The following is a 23,437-nucleotide window of genomic DNA, read 5'->3' on the forward strand; positions in this document are numbered from 1 at the left end:
GAGTGGCTCGAACTAGGCAGGGAGAGAGAACACAGGCCTAACCATAAGTAGAAAACACAAAGATCAGGCGCCTCTGCTGAAGGAGGGCGGCCTGCTATACTTGACTACAGCTTCCCATTGGTCCGACAGTGCTTTCGAGTCAGGGCACCGCCGGAGCTCAAGGAGGAGGGGAGACACGCGGCCGTGGCCTACAGCGCATGCACAAAGAGTGCAGTGACGCTGTCGCCCGTGGACCTGTCAGCGCTGGAGGAGGACGCCGCGAGCCTCGGCCAGAGAGACACCGTGACGTTGGAGCAGGAAGGTGAGTATCCGGGGTGGTGGCGGCCGTAATAGGAAGAACATTAACCTGCAGAACCAGGAGGAGCGGCAGAGACTCAGTGCTGGACCCGGGGAGGATGACTAAGAAAAAACTGCAGCCGAGGCAGAGAGGGGTTTACCGAAACTGTAAAATTTATTTTTTGCATTTTGGACCATCCTAAAGGAACAAAAAAAAATTAAAAATATGAAATCTCCACCTGCTATAAGTAGGGGCATATTTGCACAAAAATTTGTGCATGACTATTTTTGGGTCCAGGTGTAATCTTAAAAGTTAAAAGAAGAAAAGGTTTGGTACTGTGTTAGCAAGTTAAAAAATTGAAAAGGCAACAACTTCTAAAAGTCTATGCCTTTTTTAACTTTGTCCATTGTGGAGCAAAAAACAAAAACTTTGTGCAGTTTGTTACTTTTTGCCTCATTTTTGGGCAGTGCTTGGAGGCTGTTTTTGTAGCACATAAATTGGACAGTTGCAGTTTTTATTTTGCAACAGCCCTTTGTCACTGTGTCTGTGTTCCCTAGAGCTCGGTCTGACCCTCTCCTCTCCCTTTCATTTCTCCCGGTATCTGGGTTAGGACATGCATTATACAGTCCTGTGCCCAATAATATAGATTTTTCCTTCGCTGCTCCGTCTTCTGCTAATGAGGGCAGTTATGGATTATTGGATTTTCTGGATTATTGTTTGAGATTGACACAAATTTATGTTTTCTTAATTTGCATTAACTTTAGATTGTTATGAAGATGAATTGCAAATCTAAATCATCCATTTATCAGATCATCACGAACTTCAAAGATAGAGGTTCATTTTCTGTGAAAAGGCCTCAGGGCGCCCAAGAAAATCCAGTAAATGCCAGGACCATCTCCTAAATAGGATTCAGCTATGAGATCGGTTTATCATCAGTGCAGAGCGTGCTCAGGGATGGCAGCAGGCGGGTGTCAGTGCATCTACACGCACAGTGACTGCACCAGCAGAATAGTGAGTGCAGCTCTGGAGCATAATACAAGATGTAACTCAGGATCAGTAATGTATGTACACAGTGACTGCACCAGCAGAATAGTGAGTGCAGCTCTGGAGCATAATACAAGATGTAACTCAGGATCAGTAATGTAATGTATGTATACAGTGACTGCACCAGCAGAATAGTGAGTGCAGCTCTGGAGTATGATACAGGATGTAACTCAGGATCAGTAATGTAATGTATGTACACAGTGACTGCACCAGCAGAATAGTGAGTGCAGCTCTGGAGTATAATACAGGATGTAACTCAGGATCAGTAATGTAATGTATGTACACAGTGACTGCACCAGCAGAATAGTGAGCGCAGCTCTGGAGTATAATACAGGATGTAACTCAGGATCAGTAATGTAATGTATGTACACAGTGACTGCACCAGCAGAATAGTGAGCGCAGCTCTGGAGTATAATACAGGATGTAACTCAGGATCAGTAATGTAATGTATGTACACAGTGACTGCACCAGCAGAATAGTGAGTGCAGCTCTGGAGTATAATACAGGATGTAACTCAGGATCAGTAATGTAATGTATGTACACAGTGACTGCACCAGCAGAATAGTGAGTGCAGCTCTGGGGTATAATACAGGGTGTAACTCAGGATCAGTAATGTATGTACACAGTGACTGCACCAGCAGAATAGTGAGTGCAGCTCTGGAGTATAATACAGGGTGTAACTCAGGATCAGTAATGTATGTACACAGTGACTGCACCAGCAGAATAGTGAGTGCAGCTCTGGAGTATAATACAGGATGTAACTCAGGATCAGTAATGTAATGTATGTACACAGTGACTGCACCAGCAGAATAGTGAGTGCAGCTCTGGAGTATAATACAGGATGTAACTCAGGATCAGTAATGTAATGTATGTGCACAGTGACTGCACCAGCAGAATAGTGAGTGCAGCTCTGGAGTTTAATACAGGATGTAACTCAGGATCAGTAATGTAATATATGTACACAGTGACTGCACCAGCAGAATAGTGAGTGCAGCTCTGGGGTATAATACAGGATGTAACTCAGGATCAGTAATGTAATGTTTATACACAGTGACTGCACCAGCAGAATAGTGAGTGCAGCTCACCATATTTATATTTTGGGTCTTTTTCTGCCGCCCTCTTCTCCTTTATTTTGGTTCTTTTTCCCTTGTCCGCATTGAACATGATTGTAAATCCTATGATGGAATACTGTTCGCTGACAAGACGCCGTAGAAGGGGATTTCTATTGATACAATGGCATCTCCTGAGCTGCAGTCAAGCAGTTAATGGCGATAATGGCTCGTAGACGCGGCCGTGCCTCATTAAGTCATTGAGCCGGACGACCGCGTCCGTGAATTTATCCTGTTGATAATCAGTGACTTTTCTCAAATCTGAATGGATTGAAGCCGAGTCCTGTACTTTACTCAGCGGCGCCATTGACAGGAGAAAGATGGTAACTTTTGCGTTCAGCTATTTACCCGGCGGCGGTGACACCAACCTATCATTACTCCCATTATTTGTCGCTCAGGTGATAACGACTCGCCTGACAATTACGGTGCGAGGTGCGATATTTTCCCAGAGAAATTGCAAATGAGCTAAACGTCTGAAGAAAGATTGAAGATGAATGAACTTCTCTCCTGCTGGTCCGGATGACGTGTCCAGACTGATATCTGCTATATCTGCTTGCTGTCAGTGATGTTTCCATTCACTTCTATGAGAGTCCCGATGACGCAGCGACTGGTTTGGGTGACCCGGATAGGAGATATTTTTTGTGGTTGTTACTAAACTTTCCAAGATTGCTGAATATGTGTTGATATTGAATTGGGAATACTTGGGCGATAACCGCTGCACCGTTTATATGGCCGCCAGCCTCTCATCGCTTATTAAAGCCTGGGATCCCAATTCCGGCTCTAATACATTGACGTTAACCGTTTACTCCCCGGGAGGCCGATACATCACAATCACGGGTTAACCGCAATCAGTCGCAGTGAAAGTTGCCATAGGTAGGTGAAGTGAACCAGAATGCCACGAAAACGCTGATGGCAACTAATCTGTAATAAGAGCCTTATTAATGCCTCAGATGGCGGGAGATTGTTGAACCGCTTTAATTGGCATTTAACCATCTCGTTGTAGCGCGGTGATTACATAAGCATTAATTGCTAAGCTGCTGATTGACATTTAATAAGTACGGTAATGACCGGCTACCTTCTTATCTCCGCCGCCTATGATGCCAATTTACTGCTTAAATGCCAACTTCAATTAGATTAAAAACAAAGCAAGTTTAATGTATCAGAAAGCGATTACACATTTGTTGTCTGGATTACCGACCGCGAACACGACGCCACGACTACGAGATCCCCAGACCACAGAGCAGAAGTGACTTTTCTTTTTGGAGCCTGGGGGCAATGGTGGGATCTCTTTAGCCATCATTATCTATCTATCCATCTATGACTGGTTTTCTGAACATAAAAAACAAGCAAAAATGTCAAATGTTTTTTCATTCGCCGACAGGGAGCAAAAATCTTGAAAAATGATGAAGTCTTAAAGTACAAAGTTCACACTTCATCATTACATTTTCGCCAGTATTTTTGGCGTGAATACCTCTCCATTAATGAGTTTCAGTATCTCTGACGAATTCATTTGCACCTTTTTTAAAAGTTGTCTCTTGTTGCATTGCTCATTTTCCGATTCTTACATCATTGTGACCTCTCCAAATCTTTTAGACGGATTAAAAAAAAAGCAACTTTTTTAAAAAAGTTGCAGGGTTTTTTTTTGCACAATTGTATTCCAGTCCTCTCCCCCAGAGAGAATTTTTTTGGACGCCAGAGTTTTGGTGTTTGCAGGTAATGGAGAAGCGAATGGGTTAAATCTGCGCTGCCATGACCGTGATTGTCCGGAAGAAGAAGTATGTATACTTCGAAACGCGTTGACAAAGAAACCACCTACATTCGGATTCATCCTTCTTGATTTCCACATGGCAGCGCAGATTTAACCCATTCGCTTCTCCATTATCTGCACTTTCATCCATTCGTGGGTCTGCAGCAGCCTAAGCGTTAGCGCACAACCCGAACAGGTGAGCACCATTAGACAATTATTCCTTTTGGCATTTTACCCAGATAAGACCATATTTGGGCTTTGTGTCTTTCCAATCTTCTTTTATTTTGTGTTTGACATTTTGTGGATCACATGACTTTTTGCTCTAAAATGATGCAAAAAAAAAGGATTAAATGCAAAACTAAAGACCATTTTTTTTATTTTGGGGAAAAATTCATGAACCACTTGCTCCATTTTGAAGAATTTGGTGCAAGAAAAACAGCTGATAATGAATGATGAATCGGCACCAAAGTCTTTTTATAGCGTCGCAGAAATGGAAGCGGGCATGGAATGGGAGCATCTTGCAGTTTTGGGGTCTTACTGACTTTTTGGAAGACAGGTGTTGGCTAATATGAAGAGTGATGCATGAACTCCGGCAGGGTGTGATCGGGGAATGTCAGCACCCAGGTATTATATGTGATCTTCACTTTATGTGTCCCCCCCCCCCCCCGTGCTGACTTTTTTGGGGATCTCCCGTTCTTCAAGGCAGGGACGGACACATACAGACAGAAGAGGACCCCTGTGCAAGAACAATATATGGGCCCTGTGCAGCCCAATATCTCATCACAATGCACAATTCTATCAGTTGTAGAGCTGGATGTGGCCCCTTACCTCCTGGGCCCCATGCTGCACTAGCGGTGTGCCCACCCCGGCTCCCAGGCTCTGTTACTGCTCTTGTCTTGCGGTGGTCTCCATGGGACGGCGCGTCTTCTCAGATGCTTTTTGCTCTGACTGTCTCCACTTTTACTCATTTAAATATTCTTAGTCATCATAACTTAATCCCGTGGACTTTTAATGATTGCACCCCGGATGCACAATCTGCGCCCTCCAGTGTCATTCTGCTTGACCCCACGTCGTCCTGTTTGCCACACTAAAAAAAAAAAGCAAAGAAATGAAGCAGCAGCTCAGAGCCAGCGCCTTAAATTAAATATCAAAACAGTTTAATTGCTTAATTGCTCAGTTATTTTGTGCAGTTTATTAACAGAGCCGTTCCATCGGCAACCGCAGCGCCGGCAATGCAGAAAATTGGCATTTCAGCCGGAGGGAATTGAGCAGAACGCACCCGGCGTCCGCATGCAGAAATACTTTCCAAGCTGATTGAACAGACGTTGCGTTAACTCCTGTCTCTATTTTTTTCTTAACATTTTATTTTCGCTCATGACCCGCGTCGCTGGAGGATTCTCCGGGCTGGAAAACGATTGGTTCATTCTAGGGCGCCATTAAATCATTGGGATATGTTGGTGTGACAGAGGAGCAGGAGGAAAGGCTTCCTGGAAATGTCACTGAAAATAATGGACGCCGTTCTGGCTGTACTGGACCTTGGAATATGGGAGATGAGACCTCCTCCACCAATCGATAGGAAGAAACATCCCCCATAAAGTGAATCTCACCAATGTCAGGCTGATTTACGCCTTTATATATCTTTTTATTGGTCGAAGCTCCTTGATGTTGTGGGCAAGGTCACTCGTGCACAGGGTGGGCGCTGCTGATCTCTCGCTGTAATGTCTAGTACTAACAGAAGTAGTGCCATAATGGGTGGTCACTCATTCTGACTGATAGGGGCAGCACCGGAGGAGAATCGGGGAAACATTCACTCAGGATTGGAAGTTGAGACAGGGAGATCAAGACAAGTTCGCTACAAACGTAGCAGAGCCTGGAAGGAAATTAGTGGGGTCTCTCCTGGGAAGGCGGCTTCTCCCTGTACAATACAGGGGGGCTGTGATCGAGCCCTGACCATATAGGCAACCAGGACACAACTTCTCACCTCTCTGTGGTCGATCTTACATGGTGTCAATGTGCTAGGGGCCAGATTGGGGGGGTGGTCCACTGCTTACCACGTCCAGACGACACAGACACCAGGCGATGCAAAGACGAGACGGAGGCAGATTTCAGTTGTAACAGATCCGGGTTTATTGGCCGTCCTCCTGACGACCATAGCCATGCACCGCAGTTCCTTTACAGTTCTCCGTTTCCAGGCCCGGGTACCTTCACCTTTCCTTCTGTCGAAGTGACGTCCCTCGCGGATCTTTTGCTGGGGCTGCCCTAGACCAATCTACCGCCAGCGCTTCTCCTGCCCGAGGTTGTCGTCCAGTCGGTGCCCCCGGGGCCTCATCTGCCCTGCGGTCTGTCGTGTCAGGGCCAGCCCCCTGACTGTCTTTTCCTGTCATTCCCCGGGTCGAACTCTTCCACCGGTCTCAGTCTTCTGTCCTCTCCTCCTGAGCTCCTCCCGGGACTAGCCTCGCCTGGAACCCTAACCTGTCCTATTTATCCCCTCTATCAGTGGGAATTTCCCTCCTGGGTTCCTATCTCCCCGCCCCCCATGACTAAGCGGTTTCTTAAGCCCTATGCTGATGTCAAGTCCCGAACTTCACTCCCCCCTGCCATCTTGTGGTCAATTCTAGGTACTGCACTCCCTTTTCTATCTTTCCCAGCTGTTACCCTTCTGTCATTGCCATCTCCATCTATAGTGCACAAACCGTCCCCTCCTACTTCCTGTCCAGTCTGTCCGTCAAGTCACCTTCCCAACATCTATCTGGCCGCTGTCCCTGGTCCTGAAAGCTCTGCCTGGCCGCTGTTCCTGAACTCTCTGCCTGACTGCTGTGTATGGTTTTTAAAGAGGACCTGTCACCAGGACAGTATTTTGCTCTTATTTTATTTCCCCTGCTCCCTTGACTATTCATATTTTTTCATTTTTGAAATTTACCGTACAATTCCAGAGTTATTGAACTTTATATTAACTGCTGATATGTATGTAGAGGAAGTGGCGCACTCCATTCACAGAACACAGGCTGCCATAAACAGCAGCTATATACTGATTGTGGCAGACAGGACCCAGCTTATAGTTACTGATTCCAAAAATTTGCTTGGTGTTTGTCGGAGTCACCTCTGCTACAAAAGGGCTTGATCGCTCCATTGATGGATACAGGCTGCCTACAACAGCAGCTGAAATCTTCACTTGGTGTTTACAGGATCGTCCTAGAGATCTTTTCACTTCACTGTCTTGAAGGATTATTATCAGAGTTACTTCCATGGCAGAGAACTCCATTCACAGAGTACGGGCTGCTACATCCTGTAAAGAGAAAGGAGCGCTCCTTTTCGAGAATTAAGGCTCCAGTCTTCATGTGGTTTCTGCATTAGAGCAGTGGAGATTTTTTTCTTTCCCTCAGTCTTACAAGGCAATTACCAGAGTTCCTCCAATCACAAGGAAAATGGAGCAATCCCTTGCAGAATACAGGCTGCCATTATCAGCGCCTCCCCTCTTCATTCAGCATTTGAAGGAGAGGAGAGAAGATCTTTTCCTTCCCGCAGTCCTGCAGGGACATTACTAGAGTCGATGCCGCATAATAAAGCAATTCCATTAATCTCTTAATCTCATTACTGGGGTCATTGCTACAATTCCTTATTTTTTAGGAGGTCCAAACCCAGAGATTATGATATATCAGGATGTGATCCTTTATGATCTGAGCGTATTTTTCCCTTGGTGGGTTTGCGGCCCGACCGGTGAGTGCGTTGTGTGCATCGGGGGCATTGTGCGGATCAGACACAGCGGATGTTGCAGGAATTAGCGGTGATGGTGATACATGGACGGGAAGCACGGAGCTTCCTCTTGTCTGCGACGCAGAGCGAATCCCACCGCATCTCACATTCATTTTCTCTGTGTTTCTGAAATACAAATCAAAGCCGGTTAATGTGACAGCTTGGTGGGAAAACATATTCCGTTCTTATTTAAGGGGAAATGGCTTATGACGGCTACATGGGAACCATACATCACACCTTGTAAAAAATGGTAATTTCTTTGAACAGTGATGGGCTGCAGCTTAATAGCCTATCCATAACTATTACGCTTTGATTTCTTCTTAAGGAGGAAGGTGTCTGATCAGGATGTGATCGGCCAGACTCTTCTTCTTCTGTTTTTTTTCCTACTAAATTGGACAAATATCTCTCATCCACCTCTGCTGCACTCAATGCGGTTAACCCCTTCACTGCTCTGCGGTTCTGCATCATGTGCCTCCTTAATGAAACTATTGGCAACCTTGAGAGAAGACTTTACAGCATATATATTGAATTCTTAAGAAAGAGACTAGATGTAAAAAATCATAAAATGTATCACACAATGCCCAGGTTATACCAGCATGGTTCATATAACATTAATATATATAACTAGATGAAGAGCCCGGCGCTGCCCGGACATAGTAACTAACTGTGGTTAGTTATAGCAAATTATAATTATCCTCCATCCCATAGTCCCGTGCCCATATACCCATCACACATATCCTCCATCCCATAGTCGAGTGCCCATATACCCATCACACATCCTTGATCTCATAGTCCCATGCCCATATACCCATCATACATATTCTCCATCCCATAGGCCCGTGCCCATATACCCATCATACATATCCTCCATCCCATAGTCGAGTGCCCATATACCCATCATACATATCCTCCATCCCATAGTCGAGTGCCCATATACCCATCATACATATCCTCCATCCCATAGGCCCGTGCCCATATACCCATCATACATATCCTCCATCCCATAGTCCCGTGCCCATATACCCATCACACATCCTCCATCCCATAGTCCCGTGCCCATATACCCATCATACATATCCACCATCCCATAGTCGAGTGCCCATATACCCATCACACATCCTTCATCTCATAGTCCCATGCCCATATACCCATCACACATCCTCCATCCCATAGTCCCGTGCCCATATACCCATCACACATATCCGCCATCCCATAGTTCCGTGCCCATATACCCATCACACATATCCGCCATCCCATAGTCCCGTGCCCATATACCCATCACACATATCCGCCATCCCATAGTCCCGTGCCCATATACCCATCACACATATCCTCCATCCCATAGTCCCGTGCCCATATACCCATCACACATATCCTCCATCCCATAGTCCTGTGCCCATATACTCATCATACATATCCTCCATCCCATAGTCCTGTGCCCATATACCCATCATACATATCCGCCATCCCATAGTCCCGTGCCCATATACCCGTCATACATATCCTCCATCCCATAGTCCAGTGCCCATATACCCATCACACATCCTCCATCCCATAGTCCCGTGCCCATATACCCGTCATACATATCCTCCATCCCATAGTCAACCTTATGACATCATAATGAGCGGCGGGGCTTGCAACCTATGATGACATCAGCGTCGCCATGGCAACCATTATGACATCAGACGTGTTTTGTAGTTGGTGATGAGGTTTGCGCACATGTCAGGAGGAATTTTGCTCCACTCCTCTTTGCAGATCATCTCAAAATCATTAATATTTTGAGGCTGTCGCTTGGCAACTCGGAGCTTCAACTCCTTCCATAAGTTTTCTATGGGATTAAGGTCTGGAAACTGGCTAGGCCACTCCACGACCTTAATGTACTTCTTTTGAGCCACTCCTTTTTGGCCTTGGCTGTATGTTTTGGGTCATTGTCTTGCTGGAAGACCCAGCCACGACCCATTTTTAATGTCCTGGTGGAGGAAGGAGGTTGTCACTCAGGATTTTACAGTACATGTCTCCATCAATTCTCCCATTGATACGGTGAAGTAGTCCTGTGCCCTTAGCAGAGAAACACCCCCAAAACATAATGTTTCCACCTCCATGCTTTACAGTGGGGACGGTGTTCTTTCGGTTATAGGCAGCATTTCTCATCTGTCTCATCTGACCACAGCACCTTCTCCCAGTCACTCACAGAATCATCCATGTGTTCATTGGCAAACTTCAGACGGGCCTGCACATGTGCCTTCTTGAGCAGGGGGACCTTGCGGGCACTGCAGGATTTTAAACCTTTATGGCATAATGTGCTACCAATGGTTTTCTTGGTGGCTGTGGTCCCAGATGCCTTGAGATCATTAACAAGTTCCCCCAGTGTAGTTTTAGACTGATCACTCACCTTCCTCATGATCAAGGATACCCCACGAGGTGAGATTTTGCATGGTGTCCCTGATCGATGTCTATTGACAGTCATTTTGTATTTCTTCCATTTTCTTACTACTGCACCAACAGTTGTCTCCTTCTCACCCAGCGCCTGACGTGTGGTTTTACAGCCCATTCCAGCTTTGTGCAGGTCTATGATCTTGTCCCTGACATCCTTAGAAAGCTCTTTGGTCTTCCCATGTTGTAGAGGTTAGAGTCAGACTGATTAATTGAGTCTGTGGACAGGAGTCTTTTATAAAAGGTGACTATGTAAGACAGCTGTCTTTAATGCAGGTAACAAGTTGATTAGGAGCGTCTAACTGCTCTGTAGGAGCCAGAACTCTTAGTGGTTGGTAGGGGATCAAATACTTATTTCTCACTGCAAAATGGAAATAAATTTATATAATTTATACAATGTGATTTTCTGGATTTTATTTTTGATAAAATAAAAATCCAATGTCTCTCAATGTTAAAATTAACCTACTCTTAACATTATAGACTGTTCATGTATTTGTCAGTGGAAAATTTACAAAATCAGCAAAATCAGCAACTTGCAAAGTGATAGTAAAATGTGCTCCAGCAACACAGCGAATAGGAGCCTCCTGGTTATTTTTTTGTTTGTAACAGTACTTCACTGACAGTACAACACTACCGCTGGAGACAGAAACACTGTCACCACTAAACAGTAGTAAATAGTAGTTGATGCAATATATAATAATAAGCATTACTCCAACCCCCCCAGCCCAGTCAATAACTACTTATCCCGTTAGTCGCATAGTGGTTCTTAATTTTTCAAATTGGAAGTGGCTTTGTCATAACATCAGCTATTATCTGGTCAGTCTCGCAATAAACAAACTCAATTATGCCTTGTTCTATCAAATCACACAGGTGATGATGTGTAAAGTCAATGTGTTTGGTTCTCACATTGATCTACTCACTGCATGCAAGCTTAATGCATCCTTAGTTCTCTTCATAAATCACAGTCGACTGAGTTGATGGCTTACCAAGATCGCCTAATTATTGCTTTAACCAAATGACCTCTGTCATTTATCTTGCTTTAGATCTGTGAACCTTGCCCACAGAGTCATACTTGGTCTTAAAAATCACATTTGCTTTTGATCGCTTTCTTGCCTTGTGATAGTTTGGTGAATTTCCAAGTTTTAAGTTGATGACGTGATTTCATTTCCTTATTAGCAGCAATAATCTACTTCAGTTTTTCATGGACAGGTAGTTGTTGCGTCTCATCCCATGACTGCGGCTCTGACTCAGCCAGTGCTTTAACAAAGTAGGATAGACACTTAGCTGGTATACCCTTGTTTGATCTCGGCGATCTCCTGACATCTGGTTCACCTGATTTTTCTGTTGCTTCTTCAGTGGTCCATACTTCTACATTCTTTTCCTTGTTACTTTGAAATTGTGTCTGAGACTGCTGTTGCTTCAGCTGGACTACTGGTATGATGTCATGAAACTTTAGCGACACAAAGTCCTCATCAATCACTACATCTCTGCTTATTGTGACTTTGTTTATTTGTGGGGGCAGGATTCTTTATCCTTTCTGGGTTTCACTTTAGCCCATCAGGATACCCTCTTTTACATGAGATTCCCACTTGGGACTATCAGGATCCTGTCAGCGCTGGCGTGCTGCCGCGGTTGAACAGGGTAACTCACCCAGACTACGGGAGGACCCGGGGTCCAATACTGCAGGGAAAGTTCAGACAACAGGACCTGCGACACTGAAAGTAGTTTAGCAGTACAAGAACCTACGATCATGTGACCACAGGGGGCGTGGCTTAGCGTCCTGCTGCAGGATAGGGTTCAATTTCAGGAATCCTGGAGCAAAGGCTGGGGAAACTCAGGTCAGACAAGCAGGGATCATAAACGGGGAGGACGGCGCGGTACCAGAGGGACAAGCAGAGAATAGTCAAAACGTAAGCAATGAATCATACACAGAGATAGCAGCGCAGTATAAGGGAGGCAGTCAGAGAGTAGTCAGGTCCAAGGCAAAAGAGTCATACACGGGAATAGCAGAGCAGTACAAAAGGAACAGGCAGAACTCGTAACAGGAACAGAACCGGATCAAAACCAAGCAAGCATAAAGTATCGCAGTCACAAAGCACACCAGAGTCACACACTCCAGGGTCTGAGTATAAGTGACAAGGAGTGAGCCCACAATGAGGCTATAAAAAAGCCTCCCAGAATCTCAGAGTGAGGCTGTCAGATTATCCTCTAAACTACCTGATCCCACGAACTCAGCAGATCATGACAGGTACATTTTTCTTTGGGAATATGTACAATGACTTTACTTCCTAATATTCTTATGTGTTGTAGTTCAGGTTACTTACTGTTCCATTGCTCAAATGGAGATTTCACAGTAGCTTTACCTTGTAGTCTGTTTTGAAGATAGCAAGCTATTATGATTGCTTCACCTCAATATGTTGTTGGCAAATCTGCATCAAATAGGATACTTCTTCCACTTTCACATAGTATCCAGTCCCTTCATTCCACTACACCATTTTGTTCAGGGTTGTATGTTTTCCTTAAAACACTTTCTGTCTCATTACTTGTATATTCAGTTCCATTATCTGCACAAAGAATTTTTGGCATTCTCCCAAATTTGCTATATTCTTCAGCAAGATACATTTCAAGTTTCTCTGGAACTTCATCTTTGCAGTGAAGCAGAAAAACAATGGTATATCTTGAATAATCATCAATAAAAGTGAGAAAATATTAGACCACAAACATCTGTGTGCAATAAGTCCAGAAGCTGTTCTGCTTTTGTCGTACTATTCTTAGGAAATAATTTTCTTGACATTTTCCCTTTAAGGCAGCTTATATATTTCATTGTCTGATTACACAGTTTGACTGTAATACCATCAGCGTGTCATTTTTTAACTAACTTTCTTATTGCTTCTGGGTCTCTATGTGCAAGATGCGTGTGCCACACACGGATACAATTCTTGTGCTGTTCAGGTTTAGCAGTGTATATACATTCCTTGTATTTTAACTGGTACAACTCATCTTTGATTTTTCCTTCTGCTATTGTGTGACCTTCTTTTGAGATGATAGAGCTGTCATCTTTAAATGTAACTTTATCTCCTTGTCTCACAGATAACAGATTGCTTTCAAAACTAGGGCCATAAAACACTTCCATTACTGGGATCTCTCTGCTTTGGGTTGGGGAGACTTGACAATTAATGTATCCATTTCCTATTTACTCTGAATTCATATACTGACCAATAGCTAAGATCACATTCTCTGACTTACTTCGGTCAAGGTTAGAGAAGAAGCTTCTGTCATTAGTCATATGGCAAGTTGCCCCAGAGTTTATGCACCATGCACGCTTTGATGTACATGCATTAACAGTAAACTCAGCGTCAGTACTTGAAGTGACATATTCTTCAGTAATGGCACTTTTAACCCTTTGATTATTTTACTTTTTTCAGCTGATTTATTCTATCTTTCCAGACTCTGCAGTCAGCATTTAGGTGCCCTGATTTCTTGCAGACAAAACTCACATTTTTCCTTAAAATGACTTTTATTTCTGGGTAGATCTTAGGTTTTTTAAGTTGATTCTGCTTTGGATACGCAACTGTTGCTTATACTTTCTGTTAGGCGTCAAGTTTCTGCGTCTGCTCTGCAGGAATCCAGAGCCTCACATTCTGTGGTCTCCTGCTGTCTATCTACTGCAGAGGAGATTACTTTGCAGCAGACCGCTCCAGAGACTAAGTCCCTCTGTGCTCCTACTGGGCATGCTCACGAGACGATCTCCCATTGGAGATCGGGAGTCATGTGCCCAGGTCCTGTTCCAGATCTCGCTGGTCCATCTCGGAGATCTGGAAGGTCCCGCACGGCTACAAAAAGCGCGCATGACCGTTCGACCATGCGCTAGTATAGACTATACTGCTATGTGTGAATGGTGACGGATGTATGATTCTGGTGACTGACTTATTATGAAACCCCTTCCCTCTGATATTACGCATGTGGTTAGGGAATTAGTTCAGTAGTCTGCACCAGTCTGTGGCAAGCCTTAGGCTACTGTGCACACCGCACCTCTGTGCTAGCGTCCGACATAGCGCCTGCTTTGTAGCTGTGTTGTCCAGCGGCAGTGTCCTGCGCCGCGCTGCAGTTGCAGCCCTTCTTGGCGTTCGCAGTAGCGACGCCGCACACATGGTAGGTCTAGATGGACATAGCCGCTCTGTCTTAGTTCCTGCTCCTGTGACCTTATACCTTGTGTGCATTTACCTGAGGCCTGTGACTCTAACAGGCTCAGCCTTTTTGTATGTTTTTGTTGCGGCGCCTCTGCGTGTGAACAGAGCCCGCTGTGCGCACTTCGGGTGAAGTTGAACAATTGGTGCTAGACGTGCGGGCAGAGTTCCCAGCAGAGACTTGAGACCGTTGCTGCATGTCCTGGGTAAAGTTTTCAGCGAGGCAGCAAGCTCTACCCGGAATAATGGAGGACCTGCTGAAACACCTGGTCCAGGCCCAGACACAGCAACAGGAGGCCAACAGGCTGTTCTTACAGCAGCTCCAGCAGAGCCAGCAGGAGCAACGGCAGCAGAGCCAGCAGGAGCAATGGCAGCTGATGCAGCTTCTGGCAACCGCCATCCAGGAGGGCAGGACGAGCGCCCCAACCCCAGGTCCGGCTGATGCCACCCACGTCACGAAGGCGGTAAGACGCGCATTGTAAAAAATGACCCCTGAGGATGATGTGGAGGCCTTCCTGACGGTGTTTGAGAGGGTGGCTGAGAAGGAAAAACTTCAGCCAGAGAGGTGGGCAGAGGTACTGGCCCCATACCTAACGGGGGAGCCCCAGAAGGCGTACTTTGACCTGACTGTACAAGACGCCAGAGAGTATCCCAAATTAAAAGCAGAAATTCTCGCAAGCTTGGGGGTAACATTGACTACCAGGGCACAGCGAGTTCATCGCTGGGCCTATCACCGGGACAAACCGCCGCGCTCCCAAATGTTCAACCTGTTGCACCTGGTCTAGAAATGGCTGCAGCCAGAGCCGTCTTCCCCGACACAGATGGTAGAGCGAGTGGTCATGGATTGGTTTGTGCATTCTCTGCAGAGACCCCTACAGACTTGGGTGGCCCAGGGTGATCCCCCAAAATGCCCATGAACTGGTTGGGCTGGTCGAGAGATACCAGGGGATGGAAGGTTCCTTGGGGAAGCAGCCCATTCCGTATTGGGGGTCCCAGCAGGGGAGTCCCAAAAAGGGGTGGTGTGTCCAAGGTCAAAAGGGGCGGGGGAGGCGGTGCCCAAGGTCCCCTCGGGTGATATTATTTGCTGGAAGTGTCATAGGCCAGGACATATAGCTGCCCGTTGTTCCCAGACCACCGAGCAGATGGACTGCAGCATGGGACGCCGTAGTTCATACTACGCATATCCAGCTTGCAGTGTGAATTCGCCACCTAACGAGGGGCCACATGCGTGTCCCGTGAAGGTGAACGGACGAGCAGCAATGGCGCTTCTAGACTCCGGGAGCTTGGTGACCCTTGTGAGGGCCAGTTTTCCTCTCAACATACTCCCGGGTAAAAAGACTGGCGTTCGGTGCATACATGGCGATGCAAAGGACTACCCTATGGCCAGGGTGAACATTGAAACAGCTCATGGCACCGTGTCGCATGAAGTTGGCATTGTTCGAGATTTGTTGCATCCTATAATTATTGGCCGGGATTTCTGTCTGTTTTGGGATCTGTGGGGGAAGGGTTCTGAGTGTGCTAGCAAGAGCAGGGAACCAATCCACCCCAATGAGGTATCGCCACCACCAGATGTAGACGGGTTTCCTTTATGTGTCCTTGTTGGGGATGGAGAGGAAGGGTCCCCTGTACCTGACATCCCGGAGTTAGGGGTGGCCGGGGAGAATTTTGGGACTGCCCAACATAGGGACCCCTCGCTGAGGGAAGCCCTTAACAATGTCACCGTTGGGGTTGCACAAGAGCCGGGAGCAGACACAAGGTTTCCCTATTTTATGTTGAGTGGGGAATTGTTGTACCGGGTCACGAAAATAAGGGAGGAGGTGATAGAGCAGTTAATAGTACCAGGCCCCTATAGATGGAAAGTGTTGGACATGGCCCATTCACACATCTTGGGGGGACACCTGGGGGTGTAAAAACGCAGGAACGGATTGTACAGAGGTAGGGGGGACGCCTGGGGGTGGAAAAACGCAGGAACGGATTGTACAGAGGTTCTATTGGCCTGGGTGTCACCGGGAAATAGCAAACTATTGCAGGTCCTGCCCGACATATCAGTTAACTGCCCCCACATGTCATTTTCGGAACCCTCTTGTGCCACTGCCCATTATTGAGGTGCCATTTGAGAGAATTGCCATGGACTTGGTTGGTCCCTTAGTTAAATCAGCTCGGGGCCATCAGTATATATTAGTCATCCTGGACTATGCCACACGCTATCCTGAGGCCATTCCCCTGAGAAACTCCTCCGCGAAGAGTATAGCCCGCGAGCTGGTCCATGTGTTTTCCAGGACTGGTTTGCCGAAGGAGATCCTGACCGACCAGGGAACACCTTTTATGAGCAAGGTGATGAGGGAATTGTGCAGTCTTGCAAATCTCCCAGTTGAGGACTTCAGTGTACCATCCGCAGTCAGATGGCCTTGTTGAGAGGTTTAACAAGACACTGAAGAGCATGCTGAGAAAAGTCATAGAGAAAGATGGTAGAGACTGGGATTGTCTCTTAGCGTATTTACTGTTTTCTATCCGTGGAGTTCCCCAGGCCTCCACGGGGTTCTTGCCCTTCGAGCTTCTATATGGCCGGCATCCGCGAGGTCTCCTAGATAGAGCCAAGGAAACCTGGGAAGCCGAAGTCACGCTCCACAGAAGCGTCATTGAGCATGTGGCACTGATGCAGCAGTGCAGCAGAGGGTTGCGAAGGTGATGCCCATTGTTAAAGAACATCTCCGCCAGGCACAAGAGGCTCAGGCCAGGGTCTACAACCGGTCAGCCAGAGTGAGGCAGTTCAATCAGGGAGACCGAGTTCTCGTGCTAATCCCGACGGTGGAGAGTAAGTTCTTGGACAAGTGGCAAGGGCCATATGAGGTGGTGAAGAGGCTGGGAGACATGAACTACAAGATCCACCAACCCGGAAGACGGAAGCCATGCCAGGTTTACCATATCAACCTCATCAAGCCGTGGCAATATAGAGAGCCAGTGGTAACTCCGTGCTTGCTCGGCAACCTAGAAGGGGAGGTTGAAGTGGTTACCATAGCGGAGACGCTATCGAAGGCCCAGAAACAGCAGTGCCAGGAGTTACTCCAGAAAAAGAGGGACCTGTTCTCAGTGTTGCCGGGGTGCACGAAGGTGGTGGAGCACAAAGTTCTGACCGAGCCACATGTGCGGGTGAACGTGAAACCGTATCATATTCCTGAGGCCCGGCGAGAGGTAATCTCCAAGGAGGTGCAACGTATGTTGAAACTCTGGGTCATTTAGGAATCCAAGAGCGGCTGGTCGAGCCCGATTGTCCTGGTCCCAAAACCTGATGGTGAATGGAGGTTCTGCAATGATTACCGGAAGCTAAATGAGGTCTCCAAGTTCGATGCTTAGCCCATGCCATGCGTTGATGAGCTCATCGAGAGGCTTGGACCTGCCAGGTACATAACCACTTTGGATCTGACAAAGAGATACTGGCAGATCCCCATGGCACAGGAAGCCAAGGAGAAGACAGCATTCTCCACACCAGACGGGTGCTCCAGTATGTCTGGATGCCGTTTGACCTGCAGGGAGCTCCGGCAACCTTCCAGAGGGCTATGGATAGAATCCTTGCACCTCATAAACTATACGCTGCCGCGGACCTGGATGCTATCGTCATCTTTACCCCGGACTGGGAATCTCACCTGGAAAAGGTCCAAGCAGTGTTTGACACTCTAAGGGAGGCGGGGTTTACAATAAACCCGAAAAAGTGTGCCTTGGGTAAGGAGGAAGCCAAGTACCTCGGATATGTAGTGAGGCGTGGCGAGATCAAACCCCAAATCAATAAAGTGGAGGCAATTCAAACATGGCCAAGACCTCTGTCGAAGCAAGTTAAAGCCTTCCAGGGGATTGTGGGATATTACAGGAGGTTCATCTCAAACTTCGCCACAATGGCTGCACCTCTAACTGATCTGCTTAAGGGGACAAAGTCAGTGATGGTCAACTGGTCCGAAGAAGCAGAGTCAGCCTTCCAAGAAATGAAGGGAGCTCTTTGTAAGCAACCCGTTTTGGTGGCCCCAGACTTTAAACATGAATTTGTCCTCCAGACAGATGCCTCAGATGTCGGGGTAGGAGCAGTCCTTTCCCAAGAGATACGTGGGGAGGAGCATCCTGTTCTCTACTTGAGTAGGAAGTTGACTTCTTGTGAGAGAAATTACTCAGTTGTAGAGAAGGAGTGTTTGGCCATAAAATGGGCAGTGGATACATTACGATACTACCTGGTGGGACGGAAGTTCAGATTAATATCCGACCATGCCCCGCTCAGATGGATGAGGGAAACAAAGGGTAAGAATGCTAGGGTCACCCGCTGGTTCTTAGCCCTACAAGACTTCAGCTAACATATAGAGCATAGGGCCGAGAAGCTACATGGGAATGCCGATGCCCTTTCCAGAATCCCTTGCCTGGTAGGTGAAAGTGCCAAGCCCCATGGCTTTAGGCAGAGGGGGGAGGTATGTGGCAGGGCTAAGGGTCGTGTAATCGATGGGAGATATGTGTCTCATAAATGGCTTGTCTCCATAATGTAAGGCATAACAAATATTGCTGTATTATTATTATTTTGAAGGACCTGTGGTGAGGTCACAGTCATGTGCCTAGTCAGCTGCTGGGTTCGTGGGTGTGGCTACACCCTTATAATGTGGCCTACTCTTGAACCAGGCAGCTGTATGTGAGGAGGGTATACACCTCCTGTGTGCGCTGAGGCTCGCGGACTGAGCCTGAAGGAAAGGACATTTTGATGTTATTTTGTCGCCTGAACTGAAGGCTGTTTATTTTGGTGACGTGCTGTTTGGTTTATGACGTAATAAACCACATGAACTTTAAGGGAACCTGCCTCCTGACTGTCTCCCGTCGCACCTAAGCGAGTAGAATCCCTACAATATATAATTATATACAGGAGATGCCCAGGTTATACCAGCTGTACATATATAATTATATGCAGGAGATGCCCAGGTTATACCAGCTGTACATATATAATTATATACAGGAGATGCCCAGGTTATACCAGCTGTACATATATAATTATATACAGGAGATACCCAGGTTATACCAGCTGTACATATATTATTATATACAGGAGATACCAGCTGTACATATATAATTATATACAGGAGATGCCCAGGTTATACCAGCTGTACATATATAATTATATACAGGAGATACCCAGGTTATACCGGCTGTACATATATTATTAAATACAGGAGATACCAGGTTATACCAGGTGTAGATATATAATTATATACAGGAGATGCTCAGGTTATACCAGCTGTACATATATAATTATATACAGGAAATACCCAGGTTATACCGGCTGTACATATATAATTATATACAGGAGATGCCCAGGTTATACCAGCTGTACATATATAATTATATACAGGAGATGCCCAGGTTATACCGGCTGTACATATATAATTATATACAGGAGATGCCCAGGTTATACCAGCTGTACATATATAATTATATACAGGAGATGCCCAGGTTATACCAGCTGTACATATATAATTATATACAGGAGATGCCCAGGTTATACCAGCTGTACATATATAATTATATACAGGAGATGCCCAGGTTATACCAGCTGTACATATATAATTATATACAGGAGATGCCCAGGTTATACCAGCTGTACCTATATAATTATATACAGGAGATACCCAGGTTATACCAGCTGTACCTATATAATTATATACAGGAGATGCCCAGGTTATACCGGCTGTACATATATAATTATATACAGGTGATGCTCAGGTTATACCAGCTTGCTCCATATCACTATATGTCACCTTCCCCTCCCCTGCTGTCAGTTTTTCGTGCCCTGGAGACGGCTCCACCTTTACTTGCAGGTTTGTTGTTAGTTGGAGTCAGACCTCAGCTTCTCAGTCCTTTCCTTGAGTTGACGCTTCGTCTCTCCGGCCCCATCGTCACGTCTCTTCGCTCCGTCTTCAGAGGTGGCTGTTAACTTGTGATAAAAAGATTAATAATATTAATTTCCCCTCTTTATAATGAGCTCTTTTATGCCACCAAAGAGAAAAAAAATATACAATTCCAATGACTGCGGAGTTTGTGATTTAATTGGGACCCTGGGACCTTCCTCTAACGCAGAGGATTTCAGGAGCCTGCAAGTCAAAGGCAATTTGAAGTGATCATAATAGTGAGATCATTAAGCGCAGAGACTTTCTTCTCCTGCTAATTGCTGTGGTGAGCGGTGACTGTGGTGATCGGCCGTGATGATGACTCACGTGCAATCGAAATAGCATAGGAGGGAGTAGAGGAAAGAGGGTATGAGAAACTGCCAGGAGCAGAGTGATCTATTTCACGTGTTAATTTCTGGTAATGTTGATGATTATGGCGTACAGCCAGTGAAAACCCAAAAGTCATTATCTCAGTAAATTAGAATACTTTATAACACCAGCTTGAAAAATGATTGTAAAATCTGAAACGTTGGCCTACTGAAATGTATGATCAGTAAATGCACTCAATACTTGGTCGGGATCCTTTTGCATCAAATACTGCATCAATGCGGCGTGGCATGGAGGCAATCAGCTTGTGGCACTGCTGAGGGGTTATGGACGCCCAGGTTGCTTTGATAGCAGCCTTCAGCTCGTCTGCATTGTTGGGTCTGGTGTCTCTCACCTTCCTCTTGACAATACTCCATAGATTCTCTATGGGGTTAAGGTCAGGTGAGTTTGCTGCCAATCAAGCCCAGTGATACTGTTGTTTTTACACCAGGTATTGGTACTTTTGGCAGTGTGGATAGGGGCCAAGTCCTGCTGGAGAATGACACTTCCATCTCATAGAATCATAGAATCGTAGAGTTGGAAGGGACCTCCTGGGCCATCTGGTCCAACCCCCTGCTCAAAGCAGGATTCGCTAAATCATCCCAGTCAGATGTCTGTCCAGCCTCTGTTTGAAGACTTCCATTGAAGGAGAACTCACCACTTCTCGTGGCAGCTTGTTCCACTCATTGATCACTCTAACTGTCAAAAAGTTTTTTCTAATATCTAATCTGTGTCTCCCCCCATTCAGTTTCATCCCATTGCTTCTAGTCTTTCCTTGTGCAAATGAGAATAAAGTTGATCCTTCTACAATGTGACAGCCCTTTAGATATTTGTAGACAGCTATGAAGTCTCCTCTCAGTCTTCTCTTTTGCAAACTAAACATTCCCAAATCCTGCAACCTTTCCTCATAAGACAGGGTTTGCAGACCGGTCACCATTCTGGTCGCTCTTTTCTGAACTTCCTCCAGTTTGTTGATGTCTTTTTTAAATTGTGGTGCCCAAAACTGGACACAATATTCCAGATGAGGTCTGACCAAAGAGGAGTAGAGGGAAATAATGACTTCACGTGATCTAGACTGTATGCTTCTGTTAATACATCCTAGAATTGCATTTGCCTTTTTTGCTGCTGCATCACACTGTTGACTCATATTCAGTCTGTGATCTATTAGTATACCCAAGTCTTTTTCACATGTGCTGTTGCTTAGCCCTATTCCTCCCATTCTGTATATGCTTTTTTTCATTTTTATTGCCCAGATGTAGTACTTTGCATTTTTCCCTGTTAAAAACCATTCTGTTAGTTGCTGCCCACTTCTCCAGTTTATTTATATCTTTTTGAATCCTCTCTCTTCTCTAGTATTAGCTATCCCTCCTAGCTTTGTGTCATCAGCAAATTTAATCAGTTTACCCTCAATTCCTTCATCTAAATCATTGATAAAGATGTTGAACAATACAGGGCCCAGGACAGAGCCCTGTGGTACCCCACTTGGGACATTCTTCCAACTGGATGTGCAGCCATTTACGACCACTCTTTGGGTCCGATCACTAAGCCAGTTATGAATCCACCTAACAGTTGCCTTGTCCATTCCATACTTAGTCATTTTTTCAATAAGGATTGTATGAGAGACTTTGTCAAATGCTTTGCTGAAGTCAAGATATACTATATCTACAGCATTTCCTTGATCCACCCAATCAGCGATTCCGTCATAGAAGGAAATTAAGTTAGTCTGACATGACTTATTAGTTACAAACCCATGCTGACTCTGTTTAATCACTTCATTCTTATCCAGGTACTGACATACATGTTGTTTAATTATTTGTTCAAAGATCTTTCCTGGTATAGAAGTCAGACTCACCGGCCTATAGTTGCCTGGGTCCACCTTCTTCCCCTTTTTGAAGATAGGAACAACATTTGCTCTTCTCCAGTCTTCTGGGACTTCTCCTGTTCTCCAAGAATTTTCAAAGATTATGGAGAGGGGTTCAAAAATGTCTTCTGCTATCTCCTTCAGTACTCTGGGGTGTAATTCATCTGGACCTGGAGACTTGAATTCATTTAGGTTAGCTAAGTGTTTCCTCACTATCTTTCTGTTTATAGATATCCTGGATTCTTCTATTCCCTTAATAGGACAGTGAATAACAGTTGATGTCACATTTCCTTTCTGAGAGAAAACAGATGCAAAATAGGAATTTAAAAGTTCAGCCTTCTCAACATCCTGTCTTACCATTTAATCATTTTCATCCTGTAAAAATCCTATTGCATCTTTGACTTTTCTTTTACTTTTGACATATCCCCAAAATCCTTTATTATTGCTTTTGACATCTCTTGCAAGCCTCAATTCATTGTCAGCTTTAGATAATCTGATTTGTGCCCTGCAGGTTCTGCAGACAGCATTATATTCTTCTTTAGATATGCCTCCCTCTTTCCATTTTATAAACATTTTTTTCTTCCTTTTTAGCATGTACTTAAGTTCTGTGTTCATCCATCCTGGCTTCCTCAAATGCTTCCTATTCTTCCCTCTTTTCGGAATTGTTAACAATTGTGCTTTGATAATTTCATTTTTCAAGATTTCCCATCCTTCTTGGACATTTTTGTCTTTAAGGATATCCAGCCATTGG

The 23,437-nt window shown here is 45.5% G+C and overlaps 1 long non-coding RNA gene across 2 annotated transcripts in view; it reads right to left on the minus strand.

The window, feature by feature from the left end:
- Positions 1–5,312: 5,312 nt before the first annotated feature.
- LOC141088822 (uncharacterized) overlaps positions 5,313–23,437 on the minus strand; it is a 39,191-nt gene continuing 21,066 nt past the window's right edge. For both annotated transcript variants that reach the window (XR_012232070.1, XR_012232069.1), the window contains one exon: positions 5,313–8,056. This is a non-coding gene — a long non-coding RNA (uncharacterized lncRNA). The remainder of the gene's footprint in view (positions 8,057–23,437) is intronic.

The sequence above is a fragment of the Dendrobates tinctorius genome, unplaced genomic scaffold (genome assembly GCF_039654945.1).
Source record: "Dendrobates tinctorius isolate UK_male_01 unplaced genomic scaffold, ASM3965494v1 ptg000041l, whole genome shotgun sequence".
NCBI lineage: Eukaryota > Metazoa > Chordata > Amphibia > Anura > Dendrobatidae > Dendrobates > Dendrobates tinctorius.